This window comes from Hyalella azteca, unplaced genomic scaffold (genome assembly GCF_000764305.2).
Source record: "Hyalella azteca isolate HAZT.00-mixed unplaced genomic scaffold, Hazt_2.0.2 contig16636, whole genome shotgun sequence".
Lineage (NCBI taxonomy): Eukaryota > Metazoa > Arthropoda > Malacostraca > Amphipoda > Hyalellidae > Hyalella > Hyalella azteca.
In genome coordinates, this window is record NW_025946451.1 from 18,815 (window position 1) to 42,764 (window position 23,950).

The following is a 23,950-nucleotide window of genomic DNA, read 5'->3' on the forward strand; positions in this document are numbered from 1 at the left end:
GTATATATAAGAATTTCGAACAATTACCGGACAAAATTGGTAACATTACCGAACAGGGGTTAGAAAACCGGACAAAATCGATTCCGGTTATTAACTCTGCAATTAGTTTGTACTTAAAAACCGGACACGAAAATAAATGAACTACACTACCGGACATTCTAAAAAACGCCAACCTCGCTAGGTTAGGGTTAGAGTTATGGTTAGGTGTGTATAAAACCCTTCTTTACGTTGCTTGACATCTTTCTACTAAGGTTAGGTCCAGCCAGGTTAATTTTTTTTAATTTTTTTAACAATTTTGCTAACGTCCCTGGGCCAAAAATAAGCATAGACCGGTAAAGTGCAATTATNACCATTTGCACGTTAAAACTGGCAAAACTCGATGTGTTATGATGTTTTAAAGGGGTGGGGCTAACCTTTTGCGTCGGGCTGTATCTGTCTCTTATACACATCTAGATGTGTATAAGAGACAGGAGCATACGTGTAGTACTGCACCGTTTGACCTAGGAAAAATATTGATATGTTTAGCAGGATAATATGATTTTCCATGCTTCCATGTAAATCTGGCTATTTATTAGGTGTAGTAATAAATAAGTGAGCATAAGTGTGTTACTGTATAATTACATGAGCATACGTGTAGTACTGCACCGTTTGACCTAGAAAAAATATTTATATGTTTTCAGGATAATATGTTTCTCCGTGGTTCCATGGAAATCTGTCTATTTACCTAATGCAGACATAATCATATAGGTCTGCAGAGCAAGGAATACCTAGGCGGTAAAAAAACATATTGGAGTTACTGCTGATACTGAAGGGATTTTTTTCAGAGATTGTTTGATAATCTAATGCTGTAGGAATTTTTCCAGAGGTTATTTCTGGCCTTTTTTTTTGAGGGTTAGGAATTATTCAAAAAGGCATGTGGATTGTTGAATACTGTGTGGATTGTCTTGGACATGTGGATTGTCTTGGACAGTTTAATAACCATTTGTAGGATATGTTGAAATATGCGTCAAGACCTCGGCTCGTTTGCAATGAAAACCAGTTGTTCATGTTTAAATTATTATTAGAGAGGTTAATTTAAGATGAAAAAAATTAAAGTATATTATTTGAAGAAGCGTACGTGCTATCTGTTTCGCCTTTTTGTTCGTTAATCAAAATAAGTGACGGACGGTAGATTTTTCACACTGCACATTTGACGATATCGAAAGCTTCAACTTTGTTCTTATGCTCTGCTAATCTCAACTTACACAGAAAGGTACTTATGTTTCCTACCACACCATACATGGATCCATCACCTCCTCCATCAGCAGGCTCTCCTGAAGTGGGTATATTTCCAATGCGTCCAATGGCGTCAATCGCCATCCAGATTCCAACGTCGCCCATGATGGAGATGAGCGTTTCCATTTCTTCCTTGGACTGCGGATTTATGTTAGATGGGATTTTGGTGTTCAAGAATTACCCTGAGCATGATTATAATTGTAATAGACGGATTAAAGAGGTAATTGGGTTCTGTGACGGAACAATATTTGGATATTATTTTATGGATAATTCTATCATAATTATTACTATTTTTTTCTAAACCCTTATTATTACGTTAATACTATTTTTAAATATTATTTTATATGTTTTGTTTCAGTGAAGATGGATATTTATTACAGCTATCTTATGTAAAGAAAAGCATGGGGTGCTTTAATTTTAGATTTATTCTTATGAGTTAGTATATTAGAGAATTGAGAGAATTTGACTAAGTTCTTTAGTTCAACAGTAATACATTCCCATTTTGAACTAAATCGTCCAGTTTATCAGCTCTTGTCACAAACGCTGTGAATGAACTTCATATGTTCAAATTGTTTAAATATTTTCAATTTTTTAGGAAATACCAACAGATTCAACAATCAAATTAATTAATCAATCAAAGCAGTAATTGTTGGTCTCAGCGCAACCAGCTGAAAAACGTTGTAAAAATGATACACTGTGCCTCAACAGCTTTGTTAGCTACAATAATGAGAATATTAATCGAAGTGGAATCTCACGAATATTGACTGTGGGTACTAAGTTGACCACACAGCATCGGCTGAAAGTACTAAGTTGACCACACAGCATCGGCTGAGGGTACTAAGTTGACCATACAGCATCGGCTGAGGGTACTAAGTTGACCACACAGCATCGGCTGAGAGTACTAAGTTGACCACACAGCATCGGCTGAGAGTACTAAGTTGACCACACAGCATCGGCTGAGAGTACTAAGTTGACCACACAGCATCGGCTGAAAGTACTAAGTTGACCACACAGCATCGGCTGAGAGGACTAAGTTGACCACAGAGCATCGGCTGAGAATACTAAGTTGACCACACAGCATCGGCTGAGGTATCAAGTACTGATAAATCGCCCGATGAAATTTCGTTGTCATATCTATCGAGTTATTTGCGAACTCATACTTATAAAATTTGAGCTCTCATATTTAAAAAATTATTTAAATTTGAAGTGAAATAGAAAATTTGAAGTTAAATTGAAATTTCACTCTCATTAACACGTTCTCTGAAAATGTTCATAACAGGGTGAGATCAAGGAGGGTAAATTGTTCATGGTGCATTTTGTACAACAAAAAAATTCTATCTCACATTAAAATAATATCAAACAAGATGTAAAGCATCATTTGTTTCCATTAGGAAAAAATTACGCACGAAAATGGGGCTTTTTCTGGTGAAATGCTTTGATATCATGGGAAGCAATATGTACTTGCATTAAATAAAAGAACTGCGCATATTTTGGACTGGTTAAATTACAGTTTTGTAGAGGATCAAAAACAACTTGAGCGAGATATTTAGCTTACAAAGTAAGTAACACTTACGGTGCAGCACACAGAGCTTGGTCGACCGTGAGTAGCAGAACCCCAGGCATTCCTGCTTAGCAGCGTTGCACTTGGCTGAGCATTGTGTCTGTTCGGAGAATAAAACACTATTTAATGAAGAAAATAGTGGCACTTGAGTAGACTGATGCCCCGGTGAAATATTCATTTATTTATTGAACAAAGATAATAAAAATGGAAAAGAGGACAAATAAAAAGGCTGTAAAAACTCGAAAACTGCTTGAAAAGGAGGCGCAACGACGTAGAAATGTATTCAGATTTGCAAAGACGATTAAATATGAACTTATGAAACCCCATGTTATACTAATAGAACCCTTGTCATGTTTTCTGATTTTTTCATCCAAGATCTGGGCTCCGTGGTCTTTGTGCAAAACATAAAAATAAAATACTTTAAAAAAACTTAAAAAAAACACGTTTTTCTAGTGGACTAAAAAGTAGAAAATAAATTTTGACTCGCCCCCAAAAAACGTGGGTCGGGCTATTTTTGGTTCCCGTTTTGAATTGTCTAACTACTAACCAGTTTACTGTTGATAATACGTACTCCTTTGTCGACCGTTTGAAAGATTTTTTCAAGTCGTCGGGCGCCGCAACTCGGAAGAGGCGACGCGTGTCACGGGCTGACATCTTCTTGGGGCGGCCTTTGGTGTGCCGCTTTCCGTAGTTAACGAGGTCCTTGAGATAGTTGGAGATGGCTTTGCGGCTACACCCCACTTGTGCCTCCATTTGACGCAGGCTAGGAAGCTCGCCCTCAGGCAGCGCCATCAGGGCTTGAATGGCACCTTTCTAAAACTCAGTTAGAGGCTTTCCTGAGCCCATTTCTTGCCTAGGTGAGCATAAGATCCGTGCACAACTACTACGCTATGAACGCACCCTTGGCAGCGAGTCTACGCTGCGTCCTGTCCGCAAGAGCGCCAAACTTGCAAAGTGGGGCTAACCTTTTGCGTCGGTGCAAAAACACGGACCGCTTGATTTTTCCGCCAGTAATTAACTTTTTCACCAAAGTTCACCTGCTATAGATTGCAGAGCACAAGACTAATCGTTTGCCACCATTTGCACGTTAAAACTGGCAAAACTCGATGTGTTATGATGTTTTAAAGGGGTGGGGCTAACCTTTTGCGTCGGGCTGTATATAACTTACATCCATCAGTTATGATTAACATCATGGTTAGTGAACCAACGTCACCATAGTCAACGTTACCTGTGCTAATTCAGGAACCTATTCATCGAATGGAATCTATGCGAATTATCGAATTAGCGGTGAAGAAATTAACGAGTTTTTAACTTTGCGTGCTAATTCTATAGATTCTGGCATTATTTAATAACTATTCTAATATTTCTCACTTTACTAAAATGTGCTTTCAGGTTTTATTCTTATAAGTTTTAAATGGCAAATTTGTTATTATTTCCGTTTTTCAGTTTTATCCATTTATTTGATTCTGAGTTGAAGTATAACAAGTTAGGAATGCGAAAATGGCTGCTACATTCCTCAATTTGCATTATTTTATAACATGATATGATGTTCACTTAACTGTGCAGCACACAAGAAGCCGATGAGGCGGAGTAACACATTCCCAGGCAGTCCGGTGCCATGCCGCACTTGACCGCGCAACCCATCTGCGTAGAAACAAACTCATTATTCCAGTTGATTTAAGGCTAAACGTACAAATATCATGACATATTCATGATCAATTTCATCCCAATTAAGTGAGGTCCAAAATTCCAGGTCGAAAATACATCAATCCATTAAAGTCAAATTTCTGATTTAGCAGAATGCTCACAATAGCAGACAATAATTGCGAGTCTACTCCTAATTATTCTTAATTAAAAGAAAATTTTCACACATACAGGGTGCGGCGTGGGAACTTACTCTTTTAAAAAAATNAAGCATCCGAAGTTTTCTCTAAAATGAGATAATCCATCTATTGATATTGAAGTCCAAAATCTGTTGCAAGTAGTTCCGTTCTTTGTAGCCTGTCTCGCTTCATGTTGAGTGATAATATTTAGGTGTCACAGATTAGTTATTTTCAAGCCGCTATATATTCAATTCCATGCTCGATATCTTAGGCAATCTTTCCATATCATTTTCTTATTCAAACGATTCACATCAATACCTCCTTCTCTCAACTCCACACGAGAACTGACCATAAAAAGACCAATATGTTTGAGACACATAACCGAGTGACGCTCAGTTACTAAGTGATTCTTTGGAGTACAAAAATTTCACCTGTTCATTATGGACCGAGTCTTAATGCAGTGCAATGAATGCACTAATGCACTGCCGCACTTTCTCCATCTTGATGGTCCCCGTCGCCTAAATGTTGAGTGCTGCCCACCAAGCAATCTGTTGCAAGAAATGTCCAACCATTGAATTATTTTAGTGTTTTTATGGTTTTGCCCCTTTGTCAGTGGATTGATGATGCGATTTTAGTTCGCCGTTTCCATTAATTTATAAATTTTATTTTTCATCCATCTATTCCCGTAGTATTTCTTATTTGTTGCAGAAAGAGCTGGAGATGAGACTAATTTGATATGGAGACTGTACCCAACTTGGATTTAGATAACATGAACAATTTAAAACTGTATCTGTGCAACGAAGACGGGAAAAAATTGTGCACCTCAGTTGTGTATTTACTTCGTAAATTGCTGCATTTACGCATCCTCGTCGTAGAAATTCAATTTTGCACATGCATTTTGAATTGTAATACCTAAAGCTATTTGGACAGTTTTAGGTATGATTTTGTATCATTCCTTTATGCTGTCAGGAAATTGTCATTTGATGATTTGATGTGCGATCGTTCACAATAAGAATAAACTAAAATATTTATTTCAAATGGCCTGGAGGCACCACTGCAATTTTTTAGTATTCGATGCGCAGAAATTATTTGAAGTCAACTTTAAATTTATAAACACTACTTTACAGGAACCTGACCATGTTTGGCTTGAGGAAGCTCAAAACTATACATGAAATTCAAATGTTTGTGAAAAAATGTATGTTCATGTGCAGTATTTGAGGGTAAATTCAAAGAAAATTTAACATGATTGATAGCGTTTATCATCAATCAATGGATTCATTTCAGCCCAGCACTTAAAACACAGATTAGACGTACAGAAATGATCGCTCCATATCTGAGTAATCAGTCAGAAGTGAGAGAGCACTCAAAAAAATAAATGGGTCACATTGCACTTATAATAACAACCAACATTCTTAAGGACAGTAAGATCAGAGAACGAGCGTGTCAATAGTATACCGCCTTTCAATAGCCGTGCCAAACTAGATCAGGATGACCCGGCCACTAATGGGCAAAGAGTGCAACACCATTAGACAATGTTTCACTCATTTGTTTGAGTGATTGCTCTAACTTCATGTGAGTGCGGCTTCACTAATGGCTCAGGTCACGAATTAACCTTCAACGAAGCTCAGAATACCGAACATTAACACATATTCTGACCCCAGTCAAATTAGCTTTCATTGCAATGAGTTTTGAGGGTGGAGTGGAAGCGACATTTGCTAAAAGAATATCACACAAATCCCAAAATTACGGTTTAAGACAATTGATGAAATTTAGTTTCATAGTAAACTCCTACTTTAAAAAGTACCAGTAATTTCGAGGACAATTTACATAAAGCTATTTCCAACGGTGAAGAAGGGGTGTAGAAATTGAGATGAAGATATTAGAAGGAGAGAGGAATGCCTGCTCTTAGTCGTGGTGACGAGACACAACGGCAGGGAAAATAAAAAACAGGAAGGAGGAAATTTTGAAAATTGGAATAAAGTGAGGCAGTCTGATCTAAATTTAAATCGGCCAAAGTTGATAGCCATCAGTAATTGACGACTGAAATTTTCGTTAATGAAATAGATGCATCCACGTTACTTTGCTAGCTAGGTGCTGATCCGCTTCCATGAGGGTTTGTCAGTGGCACATTAATTAGCTTTTATAACGGTTTACATTTTGCTTTTCGTCAGTACACTTTTTTTCGTGTTCGAACTCGCAGCTTATCCACTACAGCTTTGCAGCCCTATAGCACTCCAGCGTTCTTGACACTTAATTGGGAGCTCTGTAGCAGCTTCTAAATTCGTGCGAGAACGCAACGCTTGGCTTTAGAAGTTTGTTCACAAATTGACTCTGTTTCCAAAAACCGTTTAATTAAAAATAATATGCCTCACTGCTATGCGATTCTAAGCTCTGTTGATTGAAACGTATGACTGAGACAAAGGTTTACGTAAGTCTTTTCTTGACGCAAATGTCACCAAACACTTTAGGCGATCAAATAAGTAGATGCTCTCTAATTTTGGTCGTACACGTGTCACTTAAATGATTTTGCCAATACCTCTAAGGAACTGCTGCTCCTCGTAAAGTGAGATAAATTAATCTAACTTAAAGCTCAAAATTAATGGGAATCTTGGCTTCGTGCGTCGATAGAAAGACTCATTTCAGATAAATTTTATTGCGTTCAGTCTTCTATACATCCCTTTAGCTATCTTACTGCTTAGATACCATGCATGCAGCAAAGATAGCTTCTGACAATACGGATGATATTAAACACATGAGGAAATATCAGATGTATTCTCTTTGAATAACGTTTGTTCATTTAGTATGAACCAATCATTAATTAACGAACAATTTGATCAGACAATGCTCGTATTTCACTGACCACAATTTTCTTCACAGTTGAGGTAAAAATTACATTTAGCGTTTCCAAATAGCACAAATGCAGCTAATGATACGGCGAATAAATTAATATTTGAACATTCTTTGTTTGAAAATGATTAAAATTACTCTCGTCCTTATTCATCGTGGAAATACGATTTTGATTGGCTGTCTTCGACCACGTGGGCCAATTTTAGTGCTGTGCATTACCTGAGCGCCAAATTTATTTCTCTTTATTTGAAAAAATTTTCACTCATCTGCACCGATTTTGTGCGCAAATGACTAATGATAATATTTATCGGCAAATTCCACGTGTAAACGCCTCTGATACTATAACAAATTTCGAAAATAGTCGTCTACTCTAATTTTTATTAGAGAAAGACATACATTGAATTGGAAAATTTTCTACTAACGCTTACCAGTTGAAATACGCAATGAATTTACATATTCAGAGTCCTAAAACTCATGAATTTTTAGCCATTCAATGATTTCATTTCTGTTATGCGACCTTAACTCATCGCATGAATTGTTATGGTGAATTCGCTCAATTATTACAAAGAGCTTTAAGTCAACTGGAGTCGTTGTTAACAGACTTACAAGTTCGATAAATTTAAACGTAAGTTCAGTGATGAGAAACCTTAATTTTTTACGAAATAGTTTAGAGAAATCCAAAATTTCCACAGAAGTTTTAGATTGCTTTCATCCAATAAATTCCATCTAAGTCTAGGATAAATTTATCTAGGTTTCATAGCGTATAGCGCTGTTGATTGGGACGGTGAAATTCTCTTTGAACTTTTTGAACTCACTTCTTTTGAAATTCGTTCTTTTTTGAAATTCTCTTTGAACTCACTGATAGTCGTATACTCAGTATTGACTGATAGAATTATATCTCTTAATGATTGATTAATTATTTGTGCGTGTCGATTATCTGTGCACTTAAATTTAAACACATTGTTGTTTTCCTAATTTACGAGATTTTGCGCGTTGGATTCCGAGCCATGCACTTAAGATTCAACTTCATTGTCACAAATAATTGAACTTGTGTGTCAAAAAGTATTTGAAGTGACAAGCAGAAGTTATTATTCCTGCTTTTATTGAAAATAACGTTCATTATATATTTCAATTTCATTGATTTAAATTGTTATTAATTTATCAAATTATTTTTTTATTCATTTCAACTACTCGCGATCCGTCATAACACTAATGATTCTAAAACAATTGTTCGTAAATATTCTTCAGATTGAAACAAAGAAATTTTTGTCTCAGATCTTACGTTCATATTTTGCTTAACTTCGTCCATCAAGGCCTAAAATTTTTAAAAATTAAGATTTTTGTTGTAACGAAATGATGAGTTACAAACATTAACAGATTTGGGAAAAAGCAAAACGCTGAAATAGAACCGGTTTTTATTATTTTGAACTGATCTTCGCTAGAACCTCTGCAAAAACGTACTTCCGAATTAACCATCAACAAATAAAAGGAATATTTACGTTAACCAATGTCAATGTTAAATACTTCGTAGTACGTGTGGGCACAGTGGAGTTAGGAAGAATAACAGGCGGTGCGAAGTACCAAATTACACGTCTAAATAACATCATTTCTAAAAAATATTCCGTTTAATAAATTGCGATAGAGCGGAAACTTGAACATTGTACACACAATATTCATATAGATTGCAAACATTCAATTGGATTTTGCTAGACACGGTTCCTGTGTCAGAGTACCAAATGAATGAACAAAATTGTGCGCAGACATTTACTGAATCTCATTCATTATTGTTGCACATTCATAAGGGATAATAACGCGTTCATTATCGTAGTTTTTTGAAGCACTTGTAGTCAGCGGGGTAGGATGAATGAGGCAGCGAAACTCGGCTGTACGGTGCGCAAGATTGGCAGATGTACGGTGACGCAATATCGCAAGGAAAGTCGTTGAAAAGACCATTATAAATGTTCAGGCACTGCTCAGAGCTCGTCAAGTGATTTGGTTCACCAGAGCCCCAATTCAGGTATCTCGGTGTCTGGCCTGGTTGAAGAGTGACAAAGAATAATGTTATTTCTCTCCGAATGGGTGCAGGCGATCTAGGTATATCTTTTGCATGATTTATAAAGAATTTAAAACAAAGATGATGGCACAAAAATTCACCATATCTTTATAAAAGATAACGGTTTGGAGTACAACTCCATCGTGAGTTTTTTAAATTGATAAGGTGATTTTTTTCATCTTATTTGTTTTTAAATTCCTTGTAAATTTTCATTGCAATACATCAACTTATCTTAGTACTTTTACGGATATTTATTTGGAAATGGAGACTCCGTATTGATGTCATGTTGGATATGTAAAGAATGAAATTTTTAACGCAATGACAATTTAGGAGTGGATCTCGCTTAAAATTAATTTAAAGTAAATGGCACATCTTCATAACCTTATGGCTGCACAGATTACACATTATAAGCATTATATGTTTTCTTACTTGGATGGGAATTGTAGCTTTAGAAAACATAAACATGATTTAAAAGAGACATTTTAATGAGAGTCTTCCGATTGAGTGATAGGAGGGAAAAATTCTGATTGGATAATTACACGAAAATAAATGAAGATTTAGCATCAAATTATCAAGCTATTTGGATTATCAGTTTCAATTGCAAGGAATATATTAAAGTTTATTTGAACGAAGAGGTAAAAAAATTACATGCTCACTGTTGCTAACATTACGAGCCTATGCTTTATTATAGTTAAAGCCTAAATTAACTGACCTCCGTAGTCGTTGAAAGCACCGCTGGTAACAATATTGTTACCAGCCGTTAGCATCAAGTCCTTTTCGCATCAAGTCCGTTTCGCCCGTTAGCATCAAGTCCTATCCAAAAATATCCCAATCCGGACGAGACTTGGCGTAAATATGCAAGTTCATTCCCATTCTGTAAATAAATCATTCTTTTCAAAGTGTTAGCTATCTGATGATACGTCTTGATACTTGCCATGAAGTTCATTCCTTAATACGCATTCATGTGTAAAATTGTAAATACCGTTTAGGTGGTATCGGAAGAATCCAACTCTGCTTCATGATCGTATATGGTGCCATGGAAAATAATAGAAACCACTTAAAATCTGTTAATTGCAAAATTGATCTGACGAAATGAAAAATTGACGTTCTGTTCCAAATTGGTTTTCCTACTCCCTAGTTTTCTAAGTTCAAGTTCCATTCTCGACAATCGGGACATTAGACTCAAGGATTTTCATAACTCACGCTTCACACTGCCTAACAGTTCTTAACGTCCGCTTCCGAATTTTAACTTACACGAATTACAAGTAAAATGACTCTAATATAAGAACAAGTAATTAACAAATACCAAAAATATCATTAATCTGCAATCGCAAAGTAAGGGTGAAAGTTTAAAGTTAAAAGTCTACATAATTGTAATGAAATATCCTGTATTTATTATTATTTAATTCTTAAATTTGTATAATTAATTAATTAATAAATTCTTGTATAAGCGGCAACAAAAATCACTCACGGCCGGCACTGCGAGGTAGGCGCCCCAGGCTCTACAGTTGGAATAGGCGCTGGCCTGAGGGAGGCCGTCGGAGTGGTAGATGTACGTCATCATTCCATCGATGCGGTTTGAGCTGGAGAGGTAATTGGGTTCTGTGGCGGAACAATATTTGAATATTATAAATATTCGCATACTAAGGCATATTGTTTCCTGTCATTAAATATGAATATTAAATGGCTCATGTTCGAAGAATCATTGAGTGGCTGGCGTTAGATTTACTATTGTATTGATATTTGGGATTCTCCAAAAAAATAAATGGAGGTAAAATTCCGTGAAATTTTTAAAGTTCGGAAATAAATTTTAGACCGTGGATCAAATGAATTAGATTTTGGCAAAATTCTTTAAAAAAGCGTCTGAAAAATAATCTATTTAAATACTCTCTAGTTTTACCTATGGTAGGAAAGATCATGTACAACATTCAAACAATTTAATGATGCACGCAGTCCAGCCAATCCTCTGTCCTCTGCTGTGTGTAATCCCTAATTAATCATAAAAAGTTTATGCAAACATGACGAGCTTCTGAGCGAACCGTCAATATGAAATGGCACGAGGGATATGATTACATAATAATAATAACAATAATAGTAATATAAATATAAAGAATAATAATAATGTTAATAATAATATTTTATATAATTTTCATTGTTATTATTATTATCATCATTATTATTATTAGACATCGACATACACTGGTGAGTTGATAACATTGTGTGGACTGAGGGTTTCGAGTTGTTCACATTGTATGGACTGAGGGCTTTGAGTTGGGTGGGCGAAAGAAGCCATAGAGAGTGTGCAAGCTCTTCTGGCGTGGGAGAGAAGTACGCCTACCATGAATGGGTCTCTATGTTCGACTAAGACTGTAAGGATTTTACACAGTCGAGTTTTGAATCTTTTTAAAAGTTTATTTAATTAATGAAAGCAGAACAAGGAACTTTGGGAGGAAGCAGCAACGGCGCATCCACATATAGAAGAAACTTCATTTATTTAGAATTCATTAAAAGGCTGCAAACTGCTCTTCTGGTAACAGCGCAGAAGCTAGGATGGTTTTGGCACAAAAAAATAAGCACAGTTATTGCAACCAAACAAAACGAAAATGACACACGGCGTTCACACAAAATAAGGAATAGAGAACCAGGTTTATAGGAAGTTTGAGAAATACTTAATGATTGATGAACATGATGACACTGATTGGCAGGCGGTACAAAATTTGTAGTTCGAATTGGTCACTGAAGGAACCGACCACCGCTCGGAACTGCTTAAAAATTGAATCTGCCTATCTTGCTCGCGCAGAACCCAACGTCAACTTGTCCGCACAGCTGGACAAAAAAAGACGACCGCACTGCGCGAAAAAATTAATCATTTGATGTTTGTGTAATTCTCGGGGAGAAATGTTAAATTTCTCACACACTCCCCCCGGCGACAAGAAACTTCAGGAATCGAGAACTCCACGAAGCCGCGCGAGACACCGCTCAGCTGCCATCCTGCTGGGACGGCCTGCACATTGAACAGTAGGAGCAGGTTTTGCATTAGATTCAGAAGGTTTGTATGACGGAACTGAACTAAGGCCTAATTCTAATGGATACAAGAGACTAATGGCATATTCTCCAGTGGAGCGGTCAGACCTCAACACCTCCACGGAGCGACATTTACCGTCTCGTCCGGTAAACAATTTCGTTACTCTTCCCAATAACCACATCGGCCTAGGCTTTACAGGAGAAGATATAAGTACTATATCGTTAACCTTGATCCGATCTTCCCACGAAGGTTCATAACCATTGCGCGTGGCTTCACGTAATGACAAGAGATAGTCGTCATACCATAGTTCTTTCAATTTTGACAGAATTTCTTCACGTTTCTCCAATGCTATTGAAAGCGATTTCAATGACGGTTTCAAGATTTCACTCCCGGAATGCTCTCCGAACAGCAAATTAGTCGAGTTACCACACTTCAAGAATGAGTTTGGTGAGATCACAGTATGGGAAGGGTTATCGTTGTCTCGAGCTGTCAATGGTCTGGAGTTTACTGCATCCTGCACATCGGAAATGAGGGTTAGAAATTGGTAATACTCTATTTTGCTTTTGCCGATTGATTTGAAGAGACAATTTTTAACAACTTTAATAAGCCGCTCCCAGGCCGCGCCGTACCACGCACTGTAGAGGGAATGCGAACATGTTTAACGCTGTTGCGAGCAAGAAATTCTGATACGTAATCGTCTGAAAAAGAAGAGTTAAGTAATTTGGCAGCTTGACTGAAAGTTGGGGCATTATCACTGTAAATTGCTTTGGGAAATCCAAACCTGTTTGTGAATCGAATAAATGAAGACAAAAATGAATTTGTTGACATATCCGGAACTAGTTCAAGATGAATGGCTCTTATGTTGAGGCAGGTAAATATTATCAAATACATTTTAATGCAAGATTCGCCGAACTGAACGAAGAAATGGCCAGTAAAATCCACGCCGACGTTGTCAAATGGCCTGATCATGTTTACTTTGTCGCTATGAAAGTCTGAAGGTTTCGGATATTTGAATGCGTGCGAATTGTACCTCTGACAAGGTACACACTCTTTGAGCACGCTTTTGACAAGTGGGCGCCCTCGTGGCAGCCAAAAGCCCTGATTTCTCAAAGCATTCAAAGTTGAGCTTGCGCCCAAATGTTTACATTTTAGATGACATTTGACAATTAGTAATTTAGTAAAATGATTTTTCCTAGAAATTAATATTGGATTCATGACGTCGTAGGGCAGATGTTTGCAACGGCTGAGCCTGCCTCTGGAACGAATCACGCCGAATTCGTCCAGGAATAAATTTAGATCTCTGACAAGGCTGGGAATAAACTTAGAATTGCTGGGATTACGAAGAAATTTGAGTTCTTCCTCAAAGTGAACTTTTTGTTCATGCAAAATCCAGTAACGTTTTGCCTTTGCTAGACAATCAAACCTGGACAGCTTCACACGTCGACACAAGCCTGCCACATAAAAAAGTCGGGCGGTGACTCCCAAGAGTCGATCCAGCGATGAATAGCGACTGGCAGTCACAACAGGACAGCTACTATGCTCCTCGGAAACCTGTAATGAGCACGTTACAAGCATCTTGTTCTTAGCGGACAAGCACTGCAAGCCGCTCTCGGGCCAGTCAATAGGCGAACGCGTCAAAAACACAGGCCCCTTCTTCCATAGATTGAACTTCTTATCAAATTCTTTGATGGTAAGTCCACGCGTTAACATGTCCGCAGGATTTGAATTGGTATCTACAAACTTGAATGAACAGTTCAAATCATGTTCGTCTCTCAAGGTCTGTTGAAAATGAATAATGTCTTTTACTCTATTGTTGGCGAACACATTTTTAGTTTTTACCTCTTTATTTAATATCCAGGAAATGGCTATTTGCGAATCCACCGCAAAGTAAACATTAGAAATGCGAACTCTCTTCAGAGAAATGATCAAATTCGATAAGCATTTTATAGCAAGATATATGGCCAATAACTCCAAAGTTGGAAGAGTCTTGGCTTTGAAGGGAGCAACTTTATTCTTACTAAATAGCAAATTAGAAGTTATATTACCGTCACTTCCACTGACGGTGTACACGGTAAATCCATAAATTGTTTTCGAAGCATCTGTGAAAATGACTAAGGAAACTTCATCATTAGAATCGAGAGCTCTGCGTTCGAAACAATATTTTGAAACTTCATTCAAATCTTGCCTCAGGCGAACCCAAGTCTTTTTTAGCTCCTCTGGTAGGTGATCATCCCATCCAAGCTTCAACTTCCAGATCTCTCTCATCAGGTTCTTCCCCCTCACTGTGATCGGATTCACTAAACCCAGCGGAACAAAACATTTAGCAAGCCGGGACAACACCTGACGTTTAGTGCATGCGTCATCACGAATGTCTTCATTCTCTACATTCACAAATAAAACATCGGAGTCTGGAGAATATTGGTAACCCAAAACTTTCTGAGACGGCTCACCGTGACTTACGCCTACTCCGTCCTCGTCAAAGGTCGCATTCAGCTCAGGACAATTCGAGGACCATGACCGCAAATCAAATCCACCTGCAATCATACGAGAATAGGCTGTTCGGTAGAGTTCCTGTAGAGTTACTGGGTCATTACACGTCATGAACAAGTTATCTACATAAATTCCGTTATGAAGGAAATGGTTACACAAATCTGAGGGATAATTCCTGACATGATGCTTTATAACGTAATTCAAAATGAAAGGACTAGAAACAAATCCAAATACAATGGTGGTATAGCGATACACAACTAATTTACCATCTTTTTCCCAAAGAATGCAAAACCGATTTCTGTCTTCCTCGGCTGCTAGATTAATCTGCAAGAAAGCTTTGCGAATGTCAGACAAAATTAAATACTTGTCGTGCCTCAAGCCAATGAGAAGGCTCAACATATTAGCCATCAAATTTACACCTGGAAAAGACGCCTCGTTCAAAGACGGGTCTTTACCTACTTTCAAGCTGCAATTCAAGACCGGCCTCACTTTGGTTGTGCAAGCTGGGTCCAATTTAACAACCTCACGATGCGGAATGTAAATGCGCTTCTCTCCATCTGGAGCTTTTAATGGAACTTCTTCCAAAATCCCTTCATCAAGCTGCTTTTGGAGCACTTCTTCATATTTCTCAAGAACATTTCTGGCTCGCTACCTTGTCAATACCCTGGTCAAAACAGCACGAGCTACAGAGAAATTGCTAGGAACCTTTTCAATCTTATCATTCCACGGAAGAACCACATTATACTTCCCATTTCTCAACTCTATACCCGCAGCAAATTCGTCGATCTTAACTTGATCCGTCTCTGACACAGACTCGTTATCTGACAATCCAATTGATTCCAAGCTGAATAACTTCTCAATATTACCTTCGACCTGACTATCCGTAATCACGTCATTAATTGGGTCTTGGTAACGAGGCAAAGGCGACATAACAAAATTGACACAAGACTGAAACTAACTGTTAGCTCTATTCAGTTCATCATACATACGTCTAGCCTGTTCTCTATCCAAAAAATGTTCTACGTTACCAAACGGGATCACAGAGTCGCCGTAGCTAAAGGCAGTCCCCTTAAGGCAAGGAATAATACTGAAAGCATTAAAGCATTGCACAACATCTACCCCCAGGATTCCGTCACACTTTATCACATTGGAATCCGATGTCAGAGAAGTATCTGCTAGCCTGTATGAACGTTTCAAGTTATGCACAGCTTTACCCAACGAGTGAATCTCAAATGACATGTCGAAGGTTTCGTCGACCAAAATTGGAACCTGCACAGGTTTGGTATTATCCAACAAATCCACAGTCAAAGCTACCTCAGAAAATTCCCGAGAACCTTTCTCAAGAAAGGTATTGACAGCGTATCTCGTTACTTTACGGTCTTTGGGAAAGTTAATCTGATCAAGCACACTACTGGAGACATAAGATCGCTGCGAACCTGTATCAATGAGAAATCTGGCATGGTAGACAGCTTTGCCCCTGCTCACAGGAAGTGTTATAGTAGGCAAAACATAAATAGATTGCTTATCCGCAGAAGAATTGAAACAGACATTAGCTTGCAGCTGGCCATCTTTGGCTTGAGCACAAAGAGCAGAAATATGGCTCTTAGATTTACAAAATTTACACTCGTAATTTAAACTGACTTTACAAGACTGTTTTTCATGCTTTGTACTAGAGCACACTTGGCACATCTTAAGCTCTGCACATCTGTCTAAACGGCTTTGGTAACAGGGATACACGTTACAATGAAGCATGTTATGGCTCTGACTGAAACAGAATTTGCAGGTTTTTCTCTCGGGCAACACAGTGGAAGGGTTAGCAAAGACCTGCTTCTCAGCCGCCTGCACCTGCAAAGACTTACTATGCACGGGAATAAACTTCCGGCCGCCATCAGATGCTGCATCGAAGGATCCAGATCGAAGATTTAAAGTTGCAATCACTTCAACATAGTTGTCAATAATTGCTGTCAACGATGGGTTATTGTCACTCAACTTACGGGCAAGTTCCTGTTTAAAAGGCACAGGCAATTTTGCATTATCACGTTACTTACGACTGTTGAAGCAGCATTCTCATTCATGATATCGCATTCGTAACTTTTCAGGTCAGACAAAATACCTCTAACCTCACCAATGAACACTTTGGTTTCAGCATACGTCACGTCAAATTTGCATCTAAGAGACATCAACTTGTTACTAAGATCACTTACAATGGCTTTCCGATTCAAAAACTCACCGTTCAAGAGATCCAATGCAACATCATAATTAGAGTCATTAATGGTCAAATGGCTAACAAGCTTAGACGCATAACCAGATAGATACCCTTTTTAGTACGTAAGTTTAGCCGATTTGCTCAAATTTTTTCGATGGCCTATGGCGTTGTTAAACTGAGTTATGAAAGTGTGATACTTTAGATAGTCAACTTTCTCACCTGAGAAACTGTCTAGCTTCAATTGAGGCAACTTGACATCCCGACTGACCGGACAAATGCTCTCGACACTTTCCTTCCGCTCAACCGTAAGCTCCTTCAACTTGAGCTCAACCTTGGTAGAGTAGGCCACTTGTTCATCTATTTCAGCATTCAGCGATTCATCGGTACCCTTACCTTCAACGATCTGATCGGTTATTTTTTCATCCCACTGACGTACTATCTCAATGTTACGCTGCACCACAGAGCAATGAGCTTGACATTCGGCTACATCACCGCGCCTAAACGCATCTTCAGCGTTCTGTAAAGCGATAGTTACCTTGCGCTTATATACGCCACGTTTCTTGGGCAATGACGAATCCATTACTGAAAGAAATAATTAAAGACAATACAAAAATAATCAGCAGTCAGCACTCCAAACCTGAGAGAAAGCAGGAAAAAACGAGGAATTAGTTTGGCTACCAGAGGATTGGCGTTCAATTGAATTAATTAGATTTTAATGCAAGTAGAAAATTGATAAAAACCTCAGTATTAACCTGTGTAAGGATTTTACACAGTCGAGTTTTGAATCTTTTAAAGTTTATTTAATTAACGAAAACAGAACAAGGAACTTTGGGAGGAAGCAGCAACGGCGCATCCACATAGAAGAAACTTCATTTATTTAGAATTCATTAAAAGGCTGTAAACTGCTCTTCTGGTAACAGCGCAGAAGTAAGGATGGTTTTGGCACCAAGGCAGGCTTAGTTCCGAGCGGGGCAAAATGCGAGGTCTTCTGGTCAAGTCTCCTTAACGTAGTGAAGTAATCATGACGCCAGACGACGTACACGTGACGTAAAAGAAATATCGTCGCAATGGGAAAAGGCGCATCCACTGCAGGACCCGAAACTTGAATGTTGATACTAGAAAGTATTGTAAATTTTATCAGACTTGCATAAGGATCGATTAGGCAAAATTAATGACATAATAATTTCAGGATTGGCACAAAGATATCAACACATTAAACCAACCTGAGGTTTTTAATGCCCAGTGAATTGATGAATTCTATTTGATGAAGCGAATGAAGAATTTAATTTTAGAAATCCAGAGGAAATCAGTAAGAGGAGTAGGAAGTTGGACGGAAGAAGACAGTAAGAATAGTTAGAGGTTTTACGTGTTAGAGGTTTCTGCGTGTTGAAAGAAGAATAAAGACTTAAATTAGGATGGCAAAAAACCGTAACAGTATAATAAACTGCCGACGCAAATTGCACATGCCCATTTCTTGCAAGTAGATTTATTTTAATACAATTTAATATAGATTTGATACATAATTTAATATAGATTTGATATATAGTTTGATATAAATTTGATATAGAAATTTGATATGAATTTGATATAAATTTGATATAAATCTGATATAAATTTGATATAAATTTGATATAGTATTTTGATATAAATTTGCTTAAAAGTATACCACTTGTGGTAGTCTTAAAACGATGTCCAACTTCCTACAGGAGCAAAAAAAATAAGCACAGTTATTGCAACCAAACAAAACGAAAATGACACACGGCGTTCACACAAAATAAGGAATAGAGAACCAGGTTTATAGGAAGTTAATTTAGAATTCATTAAAAGGCTGCAAACTGCTCTTCTGGTAACAGCGCAGAAGCTAGGATGGTTTTGGCACCAAGGCAGGCTTAGTTCCGAGCGGGGCAAAATACGAGGTCTTCAGGTCAAGTCTCCTTAGCGCAGTGAAGTAGTCATGACGCCAGATGACGTACACGTGAAGCAAAAGAAACAACGTCGCAATGGGAAAAGACGCATCCACTGCAGAACCCGAAACTTGAATGTTGATACTAGAAAGAAAGATAAAATTTATCAGATTTGCCTAAGGAGCGATCAGGCAAAATGGCACGATAATTTCAGAATTGGTACAAAGATATTAATACATTAAACCAACCAGAGGTTTTTAATGCCCAGTGAATTGATGAATTCTATTTGATGAAGTGAATGAAGAATTTAATTTTAGAAAGTCAGAGGAAATCAGTAGGAGGAGTAAGATGTTGGACGGAAGAAGACAGTAAGAATAGTTAAAGGTTTTACTGCGTGTTGAAAGAAGAATAAAGACTTAAATTAGGATGGCAAAAACCATAACAGTATATTAAACTGCCGACGCAAATTGCACATGCCCATTTCTTGTAAATAGATTTATTTTAATACTATTTAATTTAGATTTGATACATAATTTAATATAGATTTGATATATAGTTTGATATAGGAATTTGACATAGTAATTTGATATAGTAATTTGATATAAATTTGAGATAAATTTGATATATGTAGTAATTTGATATAAACTTGCTTAAAAGTATACAACTTGTGGTAGTCTTAAAACGATGTCCAACTTCCTACAGGAGCAAAAAAAAATAAGCACAGTTATTGCAACCAAACAAAACGAAAATGACACACGGCGTTCACACAAACTAAGGAATAGAGAACCAGGTTTATAGGAAGTTTGAGAAATACTTAATGATTGATGAACATGATGACACTGATTGGCAGGCGGTAAAAAATTTGTAGTTCGAATTGGTCACTGAAGGAACCGACCACCTCTCGGAACTGCTTAAAATTGAATCTCCCGATTTTGCTCGCGCAGAACCCAACGTCAACTTGTCCGCACAGCTGGACAAAAAAAGACGACCGCACTGCGCGCAAAAATTAAATCATCTGATGTTTATGTAATTCTCGGTGAGAAATGTTGAATTTCTCACAAGACGCGGTTACCTCATTTCCCCTCATTCCCTTAATTTCCCTCACTCCTTCTACTCCCTCCCCCGCATCCATCACTGCTGCCCGACATAGTATTCCGCCTACCCCAACCCTTGACCGCAACGTGACCCCTCCCCTTTCCGCTTTAAATACCTCGAACAAGAGGCATTTAACTGTTAATAAACGCGTTTGCTGGAGATACTTTCAGGCAAGTGCGATTGAGAGAATGAAGAAATGAACTGTAACTATTCTCACCCTAAGATCTGTCACAAATTTGCAACATTTGGAAGCAAAAGCCAACGCGGATGGAAAAACGGGAGAGGCTGTCAATACTACCATCCGTTCTTGGCTGGAATGCTATCAAAAATGTAGCTTGCAAACGAGATTCCTGTCGGTTTCACCACCTTTAACTCAACCTGCAGTTGAGAGGTAACGCCGAAGAGAGTCGGGACTCTGATAGTTCCTTCTCGGAACACAGGATAGATACTACTGCTACGCTCAAAACATCGGAAAAGATTATATAGTTAGGACTAAACTCGACTCAACTCGATTCGACTTTACTCGATTCGACTCGTCTCGATTCGAGACTCGACTCGACTCGACTCAACTCGACTCGACTCGACCCATCTTTAAAAGAAATCAGTTCTGGGAAGGGAAAATCGATTTTAATCAATGGAACAGGACAGTTCAGAAAATTATCGCACTGGCCAACCCAACCTACCGGAGTGAAGAAGAACCAAAAGGACTCGATATCAAGCGCAGCAATTTTTTAGGCCTACAGAAGTAAGTAGATCAGATTCAACAACAAATGCAGCAGCTGTTGACATTGCAAGAACAACAGCAGATATCACAGCAACAAATGCAACAGCATATGAGCCAGATACCCCTAGCAGTGCAGTGTTACAGCAACTAAGAACGCAAGGAAAAGAAGAGTCTGGCATCATGATAGCCAACATAAAGGGGCTCTTCCCAAGAAGAAAACGCCACAAGATCGGTGTACTTAGAAAAATGCTGAGACGAAAGGAATATTAGTATGCCTGCCTTAACAGGAAATCAAAAAAAAAAAAAAGAGGATAAAAGAGGATATCCAAGATGGAGAAATCGAGATGAAAGGCTTCCAACATTACCGAGCAGACCGAAAAGAAGGGAGGAGAAAAGGAGGCGTTATAGTCTAACTCAGGAACTCCCTAGCGGCAAAAACAGTTCCCCTGCATTTAGGCTCCAATGGATATGTGAAACATGTTATATTATACATCTCCCATCTCCAACTGTGCATAGCTATCGTATATCAACCGCATGCCTGCCCGCCGGAAAAATTAAAAAAATAAATGATACTCTCGAGAGAATAGAATCAGAGGTAGCCAACTTAGGTGTACCTTCCCCAAATATTGTGTTTGCGGGAGATTTTAACCTACCACACATACGATGGCCACACTTGGACTGTTTGGAACGGCACCGAGATCAGGCCAGAAACCAGGCAACACAACTACTTCGATTCGCAAGGGAGCACTTGCTAAGTCAACAGGTTCTGGTGCCAACAAGAGAACACAATATCCTGGATCTATGCTTCACCAGAAATGAAGAACTGGTTGCTGATATTCGTGTTGAGCAGACCGCACTGTCAGACCATCGACTAGTGGTAGTCGATACAACAATTGAGAGGGGAATCCAGCCAAGACCTACACCTCGAGAGGGGCTAGCTGGGCTAAATTTCCATCGTNGCGATCACGTGGACTCGTAGCAACATTTTTAGGTATTAGTGGCAAGTATATTAAAATATTTGAGATAGGAATATTTTGCATATTTTAAAACGTATAAAAATTATTTGTATTTTTATTTTTTAAAGTACATATGCAACATAGCATAAATATTTTTAAATGTGTTTATAATAGTAAATACGTTACATAGTGATTAGAATATAAAAAAATGTGAATTTCAGCATTTGGCGGAAATTTATTGCTTTTTACAAATTGGTAGAATATATGAATAACTTTGTAATTGGGAAAGTGGGATTAGAACCTATAATTAGCGCAACTTTGATCGCTACTTTATAGAATAGAATAGAAGCTGTCTCTTATACACATCTAGATGTGTATAAGAGACCACATTGTATGTAATCAGGGGTTTAAGTTGACCACATTGTATGTAATCAGGGTTTTGAGCTGACCACATTGTATGTAATGGGGGTTTTGAGGTGACCACATTGTATTTAATAAGGGTTTTGAGGTGACCACATTGTATGTAATCAGGGTTTTGAGGTGACCACATTTTATGTAATCAGGATTTTGAGTTGCCACATTGTATGGACTGAGGGTTTTGAGTGTCGAATGAGATACTTACAACGTTATACTCAACTTTGAATATTGATTTCATTTTTAATTGAAATAAAGCGATCTATGAATTACAATCAAATTTATACTAATCGATAAATTATCGCGAAATGATCATAACGGGGTTAAAAAGGAGGTTAAATTCTCACTGGTGCATAATGCAAAGTATAAATATTCTACTGTGCATCAATATGGATTTTTAATATATTAACTTGAAATTATTAAGTACATCATATTCCCCTCCAGGTAATAACCGGCATTTTCTGCTCTCGGAAAGTTTATCCTGCAATCAATTTTTAAACGTGAAAAATGCTTCGATTTTCTTTGAAGACTATACTTATTTTATTACCAGACCTAAATGGTATTTAATATGCAATCTATATATTGTTTGGGACTAACAAAACATAGTTTTGTACGGAATTGGAAACAACAAGTACGAGATATACGAGCCACTCACTGTGCAGCACACAGAGCTTGGTCGACCGTGAGTAGCAGAACCCCAGGCATTCCTGCTTGGCAGCGTTGCATTTGGCTGAGCAGTGTGTCTGTTCAGAGAATAAAACCCCATTTAATGAAGAAAATAATAGTCTTCAACAAAACTGATTATCCTTGGGGTGTAATCGGAGTATTTTTAGACATTTATTAAAGATAATAACGGAATACTGTAAAAACTTTAACTCAGTTGACATGTTTAAAAAAAAAGATAAAATGTCAGGGCATTATCAAAGATATTAATTTATTCCGAGGTTTAAGAGAGAAAAGGGAAGAAATATTGAGTCTGTAAGTAATTAATAACATTTAATTTCTGATCATGAGTCTTCGATAGAGTCTAAAAAAACTTTAAGCACAAAATATAGAGCCTGTGTTTTATCAGATCACGAATATTATCCTCGTCTTCATTTCCTATTATTTCACGGAAGTTCTGTCTCTGGTGCATATATATAATGAGACCTAAAAAAATTTGAAATACTGTTGAGTGCATCCGTCTCACATAGAGTAGAGATGGATAAGCTTTCGTCCTTTAAGAGAGTCTTCTTGAATTGTCATTATTTCTCGTAGTATTTTGAGAGTTAACCCTCTACCTCCATACATATTTCACTATCCGGGAATATAACTTAGATATAAGTTAAATTATACGTAAACTATCGGCTATATAAGTTAAACTATCAGTTAAAGTTAATATAAGTTAAATAATACGTAAAATATCGACTGTAGTATAACATGAGGACGGTTTCCCGCTATAAATAACATCTTAAACTAAGATGTTGTGCTCTTACACAACAGCAACCATCAATGCAATTTATTTTGCGCAAACTAGCAACATATCCTTTTTGGGAAGTAGACTTGTGACAGTGTGTTCTGGAGAGGAGAAGAGAGAA

General features: G+C 37.7%; 2 long non-coding RNA genes across 2 annotated transcripts; both read right to left on the reverse strand.

The window, feature by feature from the left end:
• Positions 1-9,320: 9,320 nt before the first annotated feature.
• Positions 9,321-11,293, reverse strand: LOC125179324. The gene is made up of 3 exons (XR_007157223.1): positions 11,031-11,293; positions 10,272-10,433; positions 9,321-9,540 (listed from the first exon to the last, which is right to left on the reverse strand). It is a non-coding gene; the product is annotated as an uncharacterized LOC125179324 (long non-coding RNA).
• Positions 11,294-18,312: 7,019 nt separating this feature from the next.
• Positions 18,313-18,598, reverse strand: LOC125179323. The gene is made up of 2 exons (XR_007157222.1): positions 18,504-18,598; positions 18,313-18,395 (listed from the first exon to the last, which is right to left on the reverse strand). It is a non-coding gene; the product is annotated as an uncharacterized LOC125179323 (long non-coding RNA).
• Positions 18,599-23,950: the final 5,352 nt, after the last annotated feature.